The following is a 12538-nucleotide window of genomic DNA, read 5'->3' on the forward strand; positions in this document are numbered from 1 at the left end:
CAAATGGTCATATCAGTTCAGTAATGTCTGATGAACTGTTGAGATTGGCGATCAAGGTCGAACTTTGTCCGTCTCAGTGCCATGGGTACCACGGACTCCATTTGCAAAGGCCCGAACGGACGCTTCCACAAGCATCCTGATTCACAATGCACATTTCCGCACGGATGACTCGTGTCAAGTTTTGCCTCGGTGTGCATTTCAATGATTACAGCTCCGTAATAAAATTTATGCCAAGTTTATCTTTCATCTGAACCAACCAACATGGCGGGTTTCATCGTCAAGGCAGTCTTGTTCGTCGCAAGTGTAATTCTGCTTCAACGACTTCTGAAGTTGGCGTGAGCACTTACCCTACATATAGAGAGTCGGGGTTGGCACATCTTGCTGGGCATTTGAAACTATAAATTTTGTCGAAGAAAACATTGATATGAAGTATCCATGCAGAATATGACTGCGCACGGGCTGCGTGCGTTCACGTTTGTATAACCGATGTTTGCACACACGGACTATACGTACTGCACTTTGGTTCAAGGACATAGGCCTACATACATGTAGTTTGGGCCAAGTGTACAGTCAGGCGAAACCCAAATGATCCCGCATGTGTGTCTCGGTGTCTGTACGTTTGAGGTAATTCTTTAAGGCTTAAGGATCGGTGAAGGGAAGGTCGTATTCAATACCAGAGCTGAATGAAGGGGGTAACCACGAGTAACTTAGCGACACCCCCCCCCGACGGGCAAAATGTCTCAAAGCAGCAACAAACATTAAAGCACCTTGCACATCTTCATATAACTATTTTGGACCGATGTACATGTACTTCCGATCGCTGCGACTGCACGAACTTCCAAGAAGAAATGATTACATTCACATTTTTATCAAGAAAAAAAAATTCACTGCAAGTTCTAAACTTGTAGACCCTATAATTGGACAAACCTATGGAGAGTTGATTAACTTCAAGGAAAAAGTGTTACCACTGGAATATCTTCTAATCATCGAAGTCTTAAAAACGCTTTTTGCATAATCATTATTATCGTCTCAATGATCATAATTTCTTCACCATTTCCTCCAGAATCATCATGGGAGTACACAGACACATGTTCAATCACACACCAGGTCCCTGTCACATTGTCCCCGGAATAGGTGAGTTTGAATAACGCATCTAGGCCAAAAAAATGTCATCTCATGGGTGAATATCTTCAAGACATCGCAAGCAATTGCTAAACGAGTTAGCGGTTGCTAAACGAGGAAAAGTGGGTTGTAATCTGTTTCCAGAGACACTTTTCTTTCTTCATTCACATTCTTGTTAAGGTCTGCAATTTTGACGTGTTCCCGAGGATTAGTTTCAAATTACCCAGGAACACAATAACCGATATTTTGTTATTCCCTCGTAAATCGACAGATGTTGGCTCCGAAGATATAACAACACTGTCCAATGGCATCGCCTTCATCACATCGGTAGGTTCTTTTGATTTGTTGTTACTTGATGTTATCTTAGTCAAACAAACAACGAACAGATTGTATAAACTCCATCAAACGTTTCAGTTAAATCGGCATTCAATTGTTCAGAACCAATGTCAACTTGGACAGGAGATCTACGCACATTTTTTAAACTGATACTTCCCAAACTCATTTAATGTTAGGGCGTGGCCCTCACTGAGGCTCATATAAACTCCATCCAAGGCCGTATTTACATCTTTGACTTTAACAAACCGGACGACGCCGTGAAGGAAGTAAAGATTACGGGGAGCTCCTTCAACAAGACGGCCATGAAACCACTTGGAACAAGCGCCTGGGAGGACCCCAACACTGGTATTTTCACAGTTTTAATTTAACCTTAAAAGAAAAAAAGATAAGTGATAAGCTATGGTCGTCCTGTGTAAGTTGAATGGTATGCAAACAATTTGAATCTGTGAGTGCCTCGTAGTACCCTCAAATATCCTCCACCAGTAAAGCATGCAACCTGAACCACGTCTTCCTGGATTTACATCAAAGCAAAAGCGCCCTCACCTGTCCAGAAATGCTTGGTCAGTTTTTAATGATTGAAAAAGTGCACCGCTCAGTTCACGTAACTCAAAAAAGACGTCAAACCGTCTTCATTCATGGAAGAAGAGTACATAGATAGACAAAAAGTAATTCTAAGAAAATCTCATTTCCTTGTTCCTTTAACCAACAAACAGATAGGCGTATAAACTGTACAAGCGTTCACCTCTCGGGCTCACATGCCGTTTCTGTTGGTAACTATTCTGGACATCACTATTGCATCAATGTTGAACACCCTGAGAAAGAAAGCCAAATGATTGTTCTCAATAGATTTCGGGTTTACAAGGAAAGTTTCGTCCGTGAATTGAAAAAAAAAACCAGGTTTGAAAAGCGTGCCATAAAATTGTGTTTGCCTACTTTCTATCAGGAAAAGTCACCGTGTTTGTGGTCAACAAACAACTACACCCAAGAACACCGTCGGTTGAATTGTTTGATTACGACCACAATTCTAAAACGCTGCACCATCGAAAGACGGTTATAGACGACAATATTTTTGCGTAAGCCCAAGTTTTCTTAAGTCTTGTTATTGATGGTCTTGAATGGCACGAGTCACCGAACGGAAATTACCGAGTGCTACATCTTGATAGGTCATTTCATTCATCATTCCCAGACCCAATGATGTGATAGCTACAAGTGCCGACACGTTTTACGCCACCAACGATCTTCGCCTTGATCGCTTTCGGCTTCTGGAGGTCGCTCTAACCCTACCGACGGGAACAGTGGCTTACTACGACGGTTCCAAGGCCGAGCAAGTAGCCAGTGGGTTCGCCGTAGCCAACGGTATCAACCGATCACCAGATGGAAGGTAAAAACCAAGTCGGGGGAGGTAAACTTGAATGCAGATTGCAACTTCTGGCTTTTTCTTTATCTAATATTAAGTTTTCTTTTCCCTGTTCTGCGCTTGCAGGTTCATCTATGTCTCTGGTTTACTGGATGGCGAAATCAGTGTTTATGAGAGAAACGTGAACGACCCTCGCGGTTCATTGGAGTTCCGAAAGGCAAGTTTAAAGCATACAATATGAACATGTCATCGCAGTGGTATCTATTCATTATGCAATGCAACATTCCATTCGCAAAAAGGCCTTCACAAGTATCGAATATTTAGTACATATGAAGGCTTTTTAACGAATGGGGGCAAAAAGATCGAATAACGAAACTACAATGTTAATTGTTTTGAATGAACCTTTATAAGCTATGAACATGATTACTAGTGAAAATTTCTCTATCCTGTGAATGTTGAATTAAAAACAAGGGCCGATTAATCTATCAATGGAAAATGGTTACAGTACTGACAATCAGTAATCTATATCGGCAATTGCTTACAATTATCACACACGCCCAAAACGTTTGAGCAAAATCTTTGAATTCGACATCTTTTGTACAATGTTTACCCAGAAAATCTACATGCACACGTCAGTTGACAACATCAACGTTGACAGTAAAGGAGACTTGTGGCTGGGATGCCACTACCTGCCCTATAAACTCGATGTAATGACCGGAGATAGGTGGGTGGGAACCACTCAGGTGAGCGGCTGCCAGCTAATCAGCGACTCCACATTGTGGACTTACAAGCTAAAAGCATCAGGGAAGGGAAAAAGTCCTGATATCATTTGCATTGGTATCTTTTGTTAACTTTTTGTTTTTCACGAAAATTCGGAAAAATAAACGGCAAATTTTTGCCCTGAGACAATTATTACACATTTCAAAGGCCATCATTCCATAATACACGTACTGTCATTTCACAGGTCTTATGGGTGCGCTTCGATGCAGAACTGAACCCCGAGATCCGAGAGGTACTCGCCGACGACGGCACACTGCTCAAAGGGCTCCAGTGTGGCCAGTGTCTACGGTCAGAAAATGCTGGTCGGAACAGTTGCCAATCAGATGATGATGTGTGATCTCCTAGCGTTCTAGAAAAGAGCGTAGATGAAGGCTTGATTGTGATAAGGAATGACATTGTGAAAGGTTATTAACTTGTTGATTATCTTTTTAGTTTATTATTGAGATTACATGTTTTAAGGAAAAGTAGGTCTAATGGAAATTACCTTTTCCGACTGCGTCCGTGGGTAAATACTCAGTTAAACTGATTTTGTTTTAGAAATAAAGCATGACAGTTTTCACTGTTTTAAAATATTACAATATCGATGATAGGAATATGCTGGAATATTTGACCTATATTTCTGCAAATAAAGTGTGCATGTTTATGATGGATAAAAGACGAACAAAAAAGACAAAGGTTAATTACATGACCTTCTTGGTGGTGCCAAGCAGGTCATGTGAATTAGAACGAAGACCGGACCTGCATTACGTAAGTACACTGGAATTTCCCTGTCGACTGTACAAAATTTGATCCTTTCAAGTATATTGGTTTAACAGTGAAATAAATGAAATTGGCTTCTAGTGAGTTACTAGTAGACATTAACCATGTATGCCTACATATCGCTGTCAAGGTAGGCCTAGTTTTCAAAGTGTAAGCAAGGAAAAAAATGAGTAATCTTTGTTATATTACAAAGGTTCGATTTCGTTCATAATTTAGAAACGTAACTTTTTTTAGAGTACTATAAAAGACCATCGACTGTTCGAAGTGAAGTCACTGTCATCAATATCGACTCCATGAACAACAACATTTGTGGAGAAATTCCCCTCCTTCCGCCATGTTGAGACTGTGCGGTTCCCTCCTCAAATTTCAACGGAGGAATCGTGAACCATCGCGTTGCTTCACTCGTTAACACAGCGTAAAATGGCCTGCAGCTATCGAGCATTTGAAAAGAGTTGCCAGGGGTAGAGTCAAAAAGCAAGAACACGGTCCAAGGTGAATCTATAGACACGTGAAAAAAAATTTAGTCAGAGTTCCATGCCAGAAATTCTCTCAATCGTTAGCTACTCCACGATCGACGATGTGAACGTCGGTGTTTAATCAGGTCACGTCATATGCAAATCATAGGACCAACTAGCCCGATAAAGCTATACTGATATGCATGAAGTCGTTTTTCTGTGTCCGTGTACATAAGTGGGGGGGGGGCAATTGCAGAATACCCCGCCAATCGATAAACACCCCTCAGTGTCACCGGCTACGAGGTGGAATTGAGTACATGTACTCTGCAAATAAAGTCGTTAGGGCCAAACTGCAACGGAGTCCAAACGGACTACCCCACGGAGCCTCTAAAGAGAAATGTGGTGGAAACATATTCGTGAAATGATTTCGAGTGAACATAGTGAAGATTGAACTGAAATTATTTTTGCGTCTAAATTTGTTTTCATCATGTGTCCCTTTAGGGGCTCCGTACCACCCTGTTGCTCGCTACCTCAGCGGCCGGCCGGATACGGGGTCAGATCTGCGCATTGAGAACGAAATAGTTGCTGTTATGTGTGTGTTTAAGCAGTCAACCGTCGCCGGTTACACGTATACGAGGTGGAGTCGTCACTTGGCCAGATACTGTGCAATTGTGCCATTGCAAAACCCCAGTCGACAGGAACACATTCACGATGGCGGGGACTTTGGGAAAAGCAACACTTGTGCTCGTGCTGGTCGTATGCGTGCGGTACACCGTCAAACTCGCGTGAGTGCCATTCCGTTGAATAGTTTCAGCAAGTTTTACTGTACGCACATCGCAGGCATGGGGGGGGTAATCCTTTGGTTTTAATCAGCCAAGCGGTGTTTAACACGGCAGCACATGGAAGTCACACTGAGAAACACTTTTTCTACGAGTAGTGTATGGTAGTCAACTGAAGGGTGTACAGTAGCAGGACTTTAGGATAGGAGCAAACAGGGATGGCAAAATGGATTATAAATGCAATACATGAAAATATTGACAATAATTGGAAAACAGGAATAATGTAAATGGATGGTAAAAGCATTGATTACTGTGTTACGAAATTATCCGCGAATTAGGTGTTATTTTACTTGCGTTTCATATGTTGTAATGTTACCTCAGCTGGTCAAAAAGTCTACTTTGAATGGGCGAACGAACTGGCTCCGTCTGTACCTGATTTCCAGAATGTCTCGGGCTTGAACTTAAAGGAGCTGTCGAACGTGAACACGCCAGCTATTGTTAGTTTGTACGATATTGGCTGGACTTTTCCTGGTCATTTTAGCATCCGACCTCCCCTCTCTCAGATTCTCTATACTGATTCTGCCACTAGGCCAATTTTGATCACGGAACGATAGCCATATTTGTTAGCTATGTGTCAGTGCATGTCTAAACAAAGATTGCTTCATAATCCTTTAGGTGTGTGGGAATAAATTTACAATGGCTGACGTTATAGAGTTTTACAGCGTCAAAAGCACCATGGATTAAAGAGACAAAAATCAAGGTTAGACTTTAGATAAATACTTGAAAGTTGCTGCTGGCGAATGTAATCCATTTTGTAGGGTAGGCCTATACTGTTTGTGACCTTAATAACTTCGTCCTTTCACAGGACGATGCTGGGCGTGCACAGACACGTGTTCAACCACACACCAGGGCCATGCCGTCTGGTACCTGGAATTGGTAAGTATCACTCCTGACGTCTTCTCTCGCTTCAATCTGAATTAAATTTGATGACTAAAAAGACCTAACTATGCTCCACAGTAACTGATCAGAAATGAAGAATGAAATTTTCAAAAAGTATAAAATCCAAAACTCGTATAAATAGGCTTACCGAAACAGCTCCCGCTTTTGTTGTTTGTGTTTGTGTTGAATAATTTAGAATTTGGGTCAGAGGACATCACTGTTACATCAAAAGGAATCGCTTTCATTTCGTCCGTAAGTACATAATTTACGAAGCACTTCAGCTTATCCAAACAGTGTAAGTTACATACATTTTGGGATGGTATGACACTTTGGAAAGATGTAAGCCCAATTCCCTTTCAACGAACAGTTTGCTTTACTGGCTGAAATATATCACCATTACAACTCGTCATGTTTGGGTGACAGGGTCATTAAAAAAGTCGCATTTTATTTCTAGGGTCTGAAGTATACCCCAGCCGAATGGGAGATGGAAGATGAAATCAAGACCCGAATTTTTACTTTTGATTTCAACTATCCGGACTGGAATGTGAGCGAGGTTAACATCCGAGGAGAGTCGTTTGACAAGGAGGGCGCCAACTACGTTGGCTTAAGTATTTTGGAGGACGGGGCGACAGGTAATATAGACCTGCTCACTGACAAGGCAATGACAAAAATGATGTTGATATTTGTGCCCCTGCATTGCTTGAATGGGCCGTTCAAAATTGTTACCTACCCTGCCATTTATGCGTATGCGTACATAAATTAGAATTTATTAATGAACTGGTTTAGTCTTTTCATTATATATCAATGGTCTGTAAGTAAGTGTGGTCACGTGATCACTACACGTGCATATAGGGGGCCTTGTGACAGTGTAGGCACTGTGTGCTTATCGTTCTGCCTGACCTGCCATACAGCTGGTGCAGCCAGCACTGGTGATAGAGCGCCCTCTATCACAAACAAACGCCAACAAAATACGAGTTCGAAAAGTTTTTTCAGCCCAACACTTCGATTCTCGACATCTTTCATCAGGTAAAGTAACACTGTATGCAACAAACCGCGGGAAGAAAAGGTCATCAATTGAGTTATTTGATACAAGCAGGACACTAACACGCTGATGCACGTTGAGACGGTTACCAGCGACAATATATACAGGTAAACTAAAGTAATTGACAAATTTTGCAATGGTCTCATCTTAAAAAGTGCATGACTATATTCAAACGATATCATGTTGAAATTAGGCCCCTAAGTTGTATGCTCATTGCTTGGTTGTCATTTTGCTGTGCATTTTATTTGATTATGTGTACATTTAGTTTCGTTGATTACAGTTGCGAGCAGCGAAACAAAATATTTTTCGCACCTCTTTTCCCCGAAAGTCCAAACGATGTCGTGGCAGTTGGTGAAAGGCGTTTCTACGTCACAAATGACTTCAAATTCAGAAGTTTTCTGGAAGTATTTTCTCCAATACCAACCGGGACAGTGGCTTACTATGACGGCGAAAAGGCTCGAATAGTGGCTACGGGCTTTACAATGGCTAACGGAATCAACCAATCACCAGACGGGAAGTATGTGTCATAGGTTTTTTTGTTCTCTATCATCAATTATGATTGGTTAAGTTCTTGTGAAAACGCAATTGCACCCAAAGCAAGATGATAAGAAGGGTGCTTCTGTCACCAATATTTACCTATCTTCACAGGTATGTCTACGTGGCAGGAGCCTTTGACAGTCAAGTCAACATTTTCGAAAGAAAGGAGAGTGGTCATCTGATGTTTTTTAAGGTGAATGACCTTGAAATAAAGTCGTGAATTTTTATTAAAATAGCGAACTCGTCCCTTCATGAATAGTGTGGTCTGTTCTGGTGTGTTGTTAACGACGAGAGACATCTTTAAGTTGCTTTCAAGCTTTCTTTAATAATGTGATTGCATTTTTCTTTAAATAGCACAACATGAATCAAACATTTACAATGAAGTCATCTTTGTATTCTATGCCTGCCCGAACATTTGTTTTCACGCTAAAGATTCGTCAATGTTTTTCTCACGCATGCCAACAGAAAATTGACATGCACACTGTCGTAGATAACATCGAAGTGGAGAGAGCCACTGGTGCCCTGTGGCTTGGTTGCCACTTTCAGCCCTACAGATTATTCATGGGAGACGAGACCGACCGCAACAAAGGACCTTCGCAGGTACAGAACTCGGCTGGGCGGCTTGGATTGAATACACTACCCTATCATTTTCGTTGCTGTTGTTGTTATGAATCAGCATCACATTACGGAAATAGGAAGAAGGTCCAAGTTTTAGAGGCAGGAGGAAACCGGAGTGCCTGAAGAAAACCTCGAGAACAAATATGGACTGGAAACCAAATGCACTTAAAGCCTGGGCCAAGCCGGGACTCGAACCCGAGCCTCATTGGTGCAAAGCGACGAAAGAACCGCTAAGCCAAGCCGCTAACCCTCTTTTCGTTCTTAAAACTGAAACGTGCATTTTGCCTGTACCCTCGGCAGCCTTTTATGTCACTGGCAGCGTTTTCTGCAATCAGTCATGAATCCTGATTCGCCTGAGAGCGAAGTCCAAAATCATTTCCATAACATAATTATGACATTGCACATTGGTAATAAATTGTTTTCTTCAACATTAAGCTTAACAGTAATCAATTTTCAATCTTACCTACAGGTTCTAAAAATGAGCTTGGACGAAGAGCTTAACGCGGACGTGAGAGAAGTGTTAATTGATGACGGCGAGCTTCTGAGAGGTTCCAGTGTGGCTTGCCCATACGGTCAGCAAATGCTGGTTGGAACTATAAAGAACAAAATGTTACACTGTCAGTTAAAGGCTTACTGAGGTCCAATCTGCTAAGCAGGAAAGTCTTTTTCTATCAGGGTACCACAACATTTTTATTTCGCCGAAATTTTGTGTGACCATGTGCAAATTTATTGAGTGAAAGGCTGTTTTAATAGAATTACAATTAAGTAGAGTACTAATAAGACAGAGGTATTGGTATGCTGCACGGTTGGTCACAGTCTGCTGGTACCGCAGCCACAGACATGCGTTCATGGTCGAGTTCGGGTGGTCCGTTCTTGACACGGACGCATGTTCTCGCGCTCGAACGGTGGGAACACTTCCCAAGAACACTGTTCTCGGAACAGGATCGCACACCACCTCCTCGTCAGGATTTCACACGAACACACGGAAAAATTCGTGAGATTTGATTTTTGAACAGCCGCAAAAAGTACCGATATGGCTTTAAAAAGCCGAAGACTATGGAAAATTTTGCAAAATTAATATAAATAATTTTCCGTGACAGAAATGAATTTTTCTAATGGAAAAGAAGTAAGCCCAATTATCCAACATTAACTCTCGAAGAATGCACAAGGACGCTGCCATGTTGCATGTTGCTTGCCACGTCCACAAATAACTACTAGCGCTAATAACCGGTTGTACATTCCCGGCGTTCGAGCGACCGACCCACGAACAACAAATCGAGCTGTTCGTGAACAAACGAGAACAAACCGCCCGAACTCGGCCCATACGTCTGTAGCCGCAGCGTAAATGTTGTACAGCGCCACCTCGCGGTACGTAGAAGTTGACTTAGGTTATAATGAATAAACCATATCTGCGACACTCTCCTTCTCAGTGTTCTTCAGTTTTCCATTGACAATTTTGATGAGAACAGGATGAACAGACAATGTAGACTTAACACTGGAAACCGCAGCGCTAGTTCTTACGTTTCTTTTGCCGATCTCAACCAAGGTGCTTGATTAATAGAAGCGTGTTTTCAGAACTTGCGAACTTAATGGTTAATTAAGTGGACTGATTTCAATTACTTGATTGATCGATAACTTACTTAAACATATCCGTATAGTAAGCAGAAAGTGGTTAAACCCTTTGATCATTTAAATCCGAATGATTTTTTTAGAACAAAAACAAGTTCAACATTTCCGAGGGCTGACTTTATTGAATCTAAACCAGATTCTGTGCCAAGTTCTCGGCATTTGGGAGTCATCAAAACCGCCCTAAGTCCCGGTGAATTAATGCAATCGTCCGGAAAAGTGAGGAGCCCAGGGTGCGGTGAGATTCAACGGACCTCCTCGTTAGCTTGTTGACGACAACTCACTAAACCGCGGAATTAAAGTAATTTGTCAGACTTCTTTGGGTCGATCGGATTCGGGCGGTGTGAGCGTTTGACTTTCTACAGTGGAATTCCACGAATGAAAAGTTCAAGGAGAATCGAAGCCTGACCATGGCCTTGGGAATGGGACTGAATGGCTTGTCAGCATTCTGGATCAATTTTACTGGCATAATTTCAATAAAAATGGGTTTTGTTTCACCTGTTTCATCATTGACTTTAGGTTCGTTAGTCTTTGAGAGTACATGTATTCTTATTTGTCGGTCGAGTCGTTTGCTTGTTGGTATCAATGCCCTACAAGTCAAAATCCGGAGAACAGGCTGACGGCTCTTGTCCAAATTTGGTCGGGAAATACGTTTTCAATATGTTAGCTTGTTGGTTGGTAGGCATGTTGATGTGTTTGATTGACTTCCTTTCATTATAATCTTGTACTCTGTCCTCGTGATAAATGAAATGGCTTCAAAATGAAATTACCATCGAATTAATACAATTCCAGTACCAGTATCTTTCCATATTACTTTTTGAAACATGACATCAAGCTCGAATTGGAAAGTATGTAGCCTACTTTCTCTCCGCCATTTTTTTCTTTTGAAGGGCGATGAACTCTCTGCATGTATATATCGGTATCCAGTGCATGTTGTCTTAATGAGCTGAAATTGAATTTACTGATCATTACCCCGGGAAGGACGATGCGAATCAAGAATGTTAGCCGGTCACAGCTGTTCCCCACACTCTCGGGGGTATGCGCGGACAGCCGGGGAACCAAACCATGCAGACTTGAAGAAATCGAATCTTGGTTGGGTCGAGGAGAGATGGATCTGATTTTGCTTATACACTCTCTAAAACTATCAAAGTTGCGATTTGTTTGTATTCTTCCCCCGAGAAAACTACCTTTTTATCAAAATGCCTCTGTATGTTCGCTAAATCAGTTTACCATGCTTTTAGCTTATTGCGTTATGAAGGAATTTTCCCATCTCGGTTGAAATAACTTTCTGATTTTTAGCAGAAGAAAAAAACTGAACTCCAAAAAGGATCGCGTTTTTTAAATTGTAGTTCCCTGCTTATTTGTAGGTCAAATTTAAAGCGACAGATACGTCTCATCTGTTTGGAAGTTATGACTTGAAAAACGTGATTTGAATCGTTGTAAATGGTAGAAAATTACATCATTTCTGCCACTTTAATATACTCATATGCCTGACCTCATCACTGGATGTATTTTCGTTTTTCATTGAATATTCGATCAATCTTCATCAATGTTTGCTTCCACCGTTCCATATGATAGTCACTTCACGGATACAGGGGAAACACGGGTTTCCTGTAGCAACTCGACCATGATGGATACTCCAGAACCCATGGGGTATAAGATGAGGTCAACCAGAGGTCACAGGCTCCAGGCACAGACGACGAAAAGCCCAAGGTGCATGACCATAATGTCATCCCGCTACATTTTCCTCTCCACGGTACAGCTGCGCCATTAAGCCAGGCTCCGCATAACCAATTCGAGGCTCGGGTTTAAGCAACCCAAAAAAATTACCCATCAAATTGAATCAAGTTCAGCATTTGGCAAACATGTCACTAATGAATTTAGCAGACGATAAGGAAAGCATGCACATGTACGCTGGTTAGAGAAAAGGCGGTAACTGGGATCAGATGACTCATGCTACGCCTGGCCTGGAACTTCAATCCAACATTTTGATATCAGGAATTCTTGTTTTAAGTTCATGATAAACATTTGGATGGCACATTATAACCTTAAAATGAAATTCTGTTCACGAGGGGAACTTCAAGGTCTCAGAAGGAACAAAATTGGAGCTGGGTTAAAAGAAAGGGAACCAGCGAATCAGCAACTGCATGCAAACATGAACACTGTAGTCTACATGTTTCCTTCTTGT

The 12538-nt window shown here is 41.7% G+C and overlaps 3 pseudogenes across 3 annotated transcripts in view; 2 read left to right on the forward strand and 1 right to left on the reverse strand.

Moving 5' to 3' along the window:
* The window catches only part of LOC147799556 (uncharacterized), a 43136-nt pseudogene that overhangs the window by 10255 nt on the left and 20343 nt on the right, over positions 1-12538 (reverse strand). The window lies entirely within an intron of this gene.
* On the forward strand, positions 247-4456 carry LOC147799557 (serum paraoxonase/arylesterase 1-like; annotated as a pseudogene). Its single transcript, XR_015424744.1, has 9 exons — positions 247-335; positions 1064-1134; positions 1394-1449; positions 1635-1803; positions 2402-2531; positions 2645-2839; positions 2942-3032; positions 3430-3558; positions 3780-4456. The product of XR_015424744.1 is annotated as a serum paraoxonase/arylesterase 1-like (transcript).
* LOC110985825 (serum paraoxonase/arylesterase 2-like) lies at positions 5215-10868 on the forward strand (annotated as a pseudogene). Its single transcript, XR_015424745.1, has 9 exons — positions 5215-5594; positions 6454-6524; positions 6724-6779; positions 6982-7159; positions 7554-7676; positions 7898-8086; positions 8218-8299; positions 8572-8706; positions 9194-10868. The product of XR_015424745.1 is annotated as a serum paraoxonase/arylesterase 2-like (transcript).

This window comes from Acanthaster planci, linkage group LG03, assembly GCF_054643075.1.
Source record: "Acanthaster planci isolate LZ-2023a linkage group LG03, COTS_SCS, whole genome shotgun sequence".
NCBI lineage: Eukaryota > Metazoa > Echinodermata > Asteroidea > Valvatida > Acanthasteridae > Acanthaster > Acanthaster planci.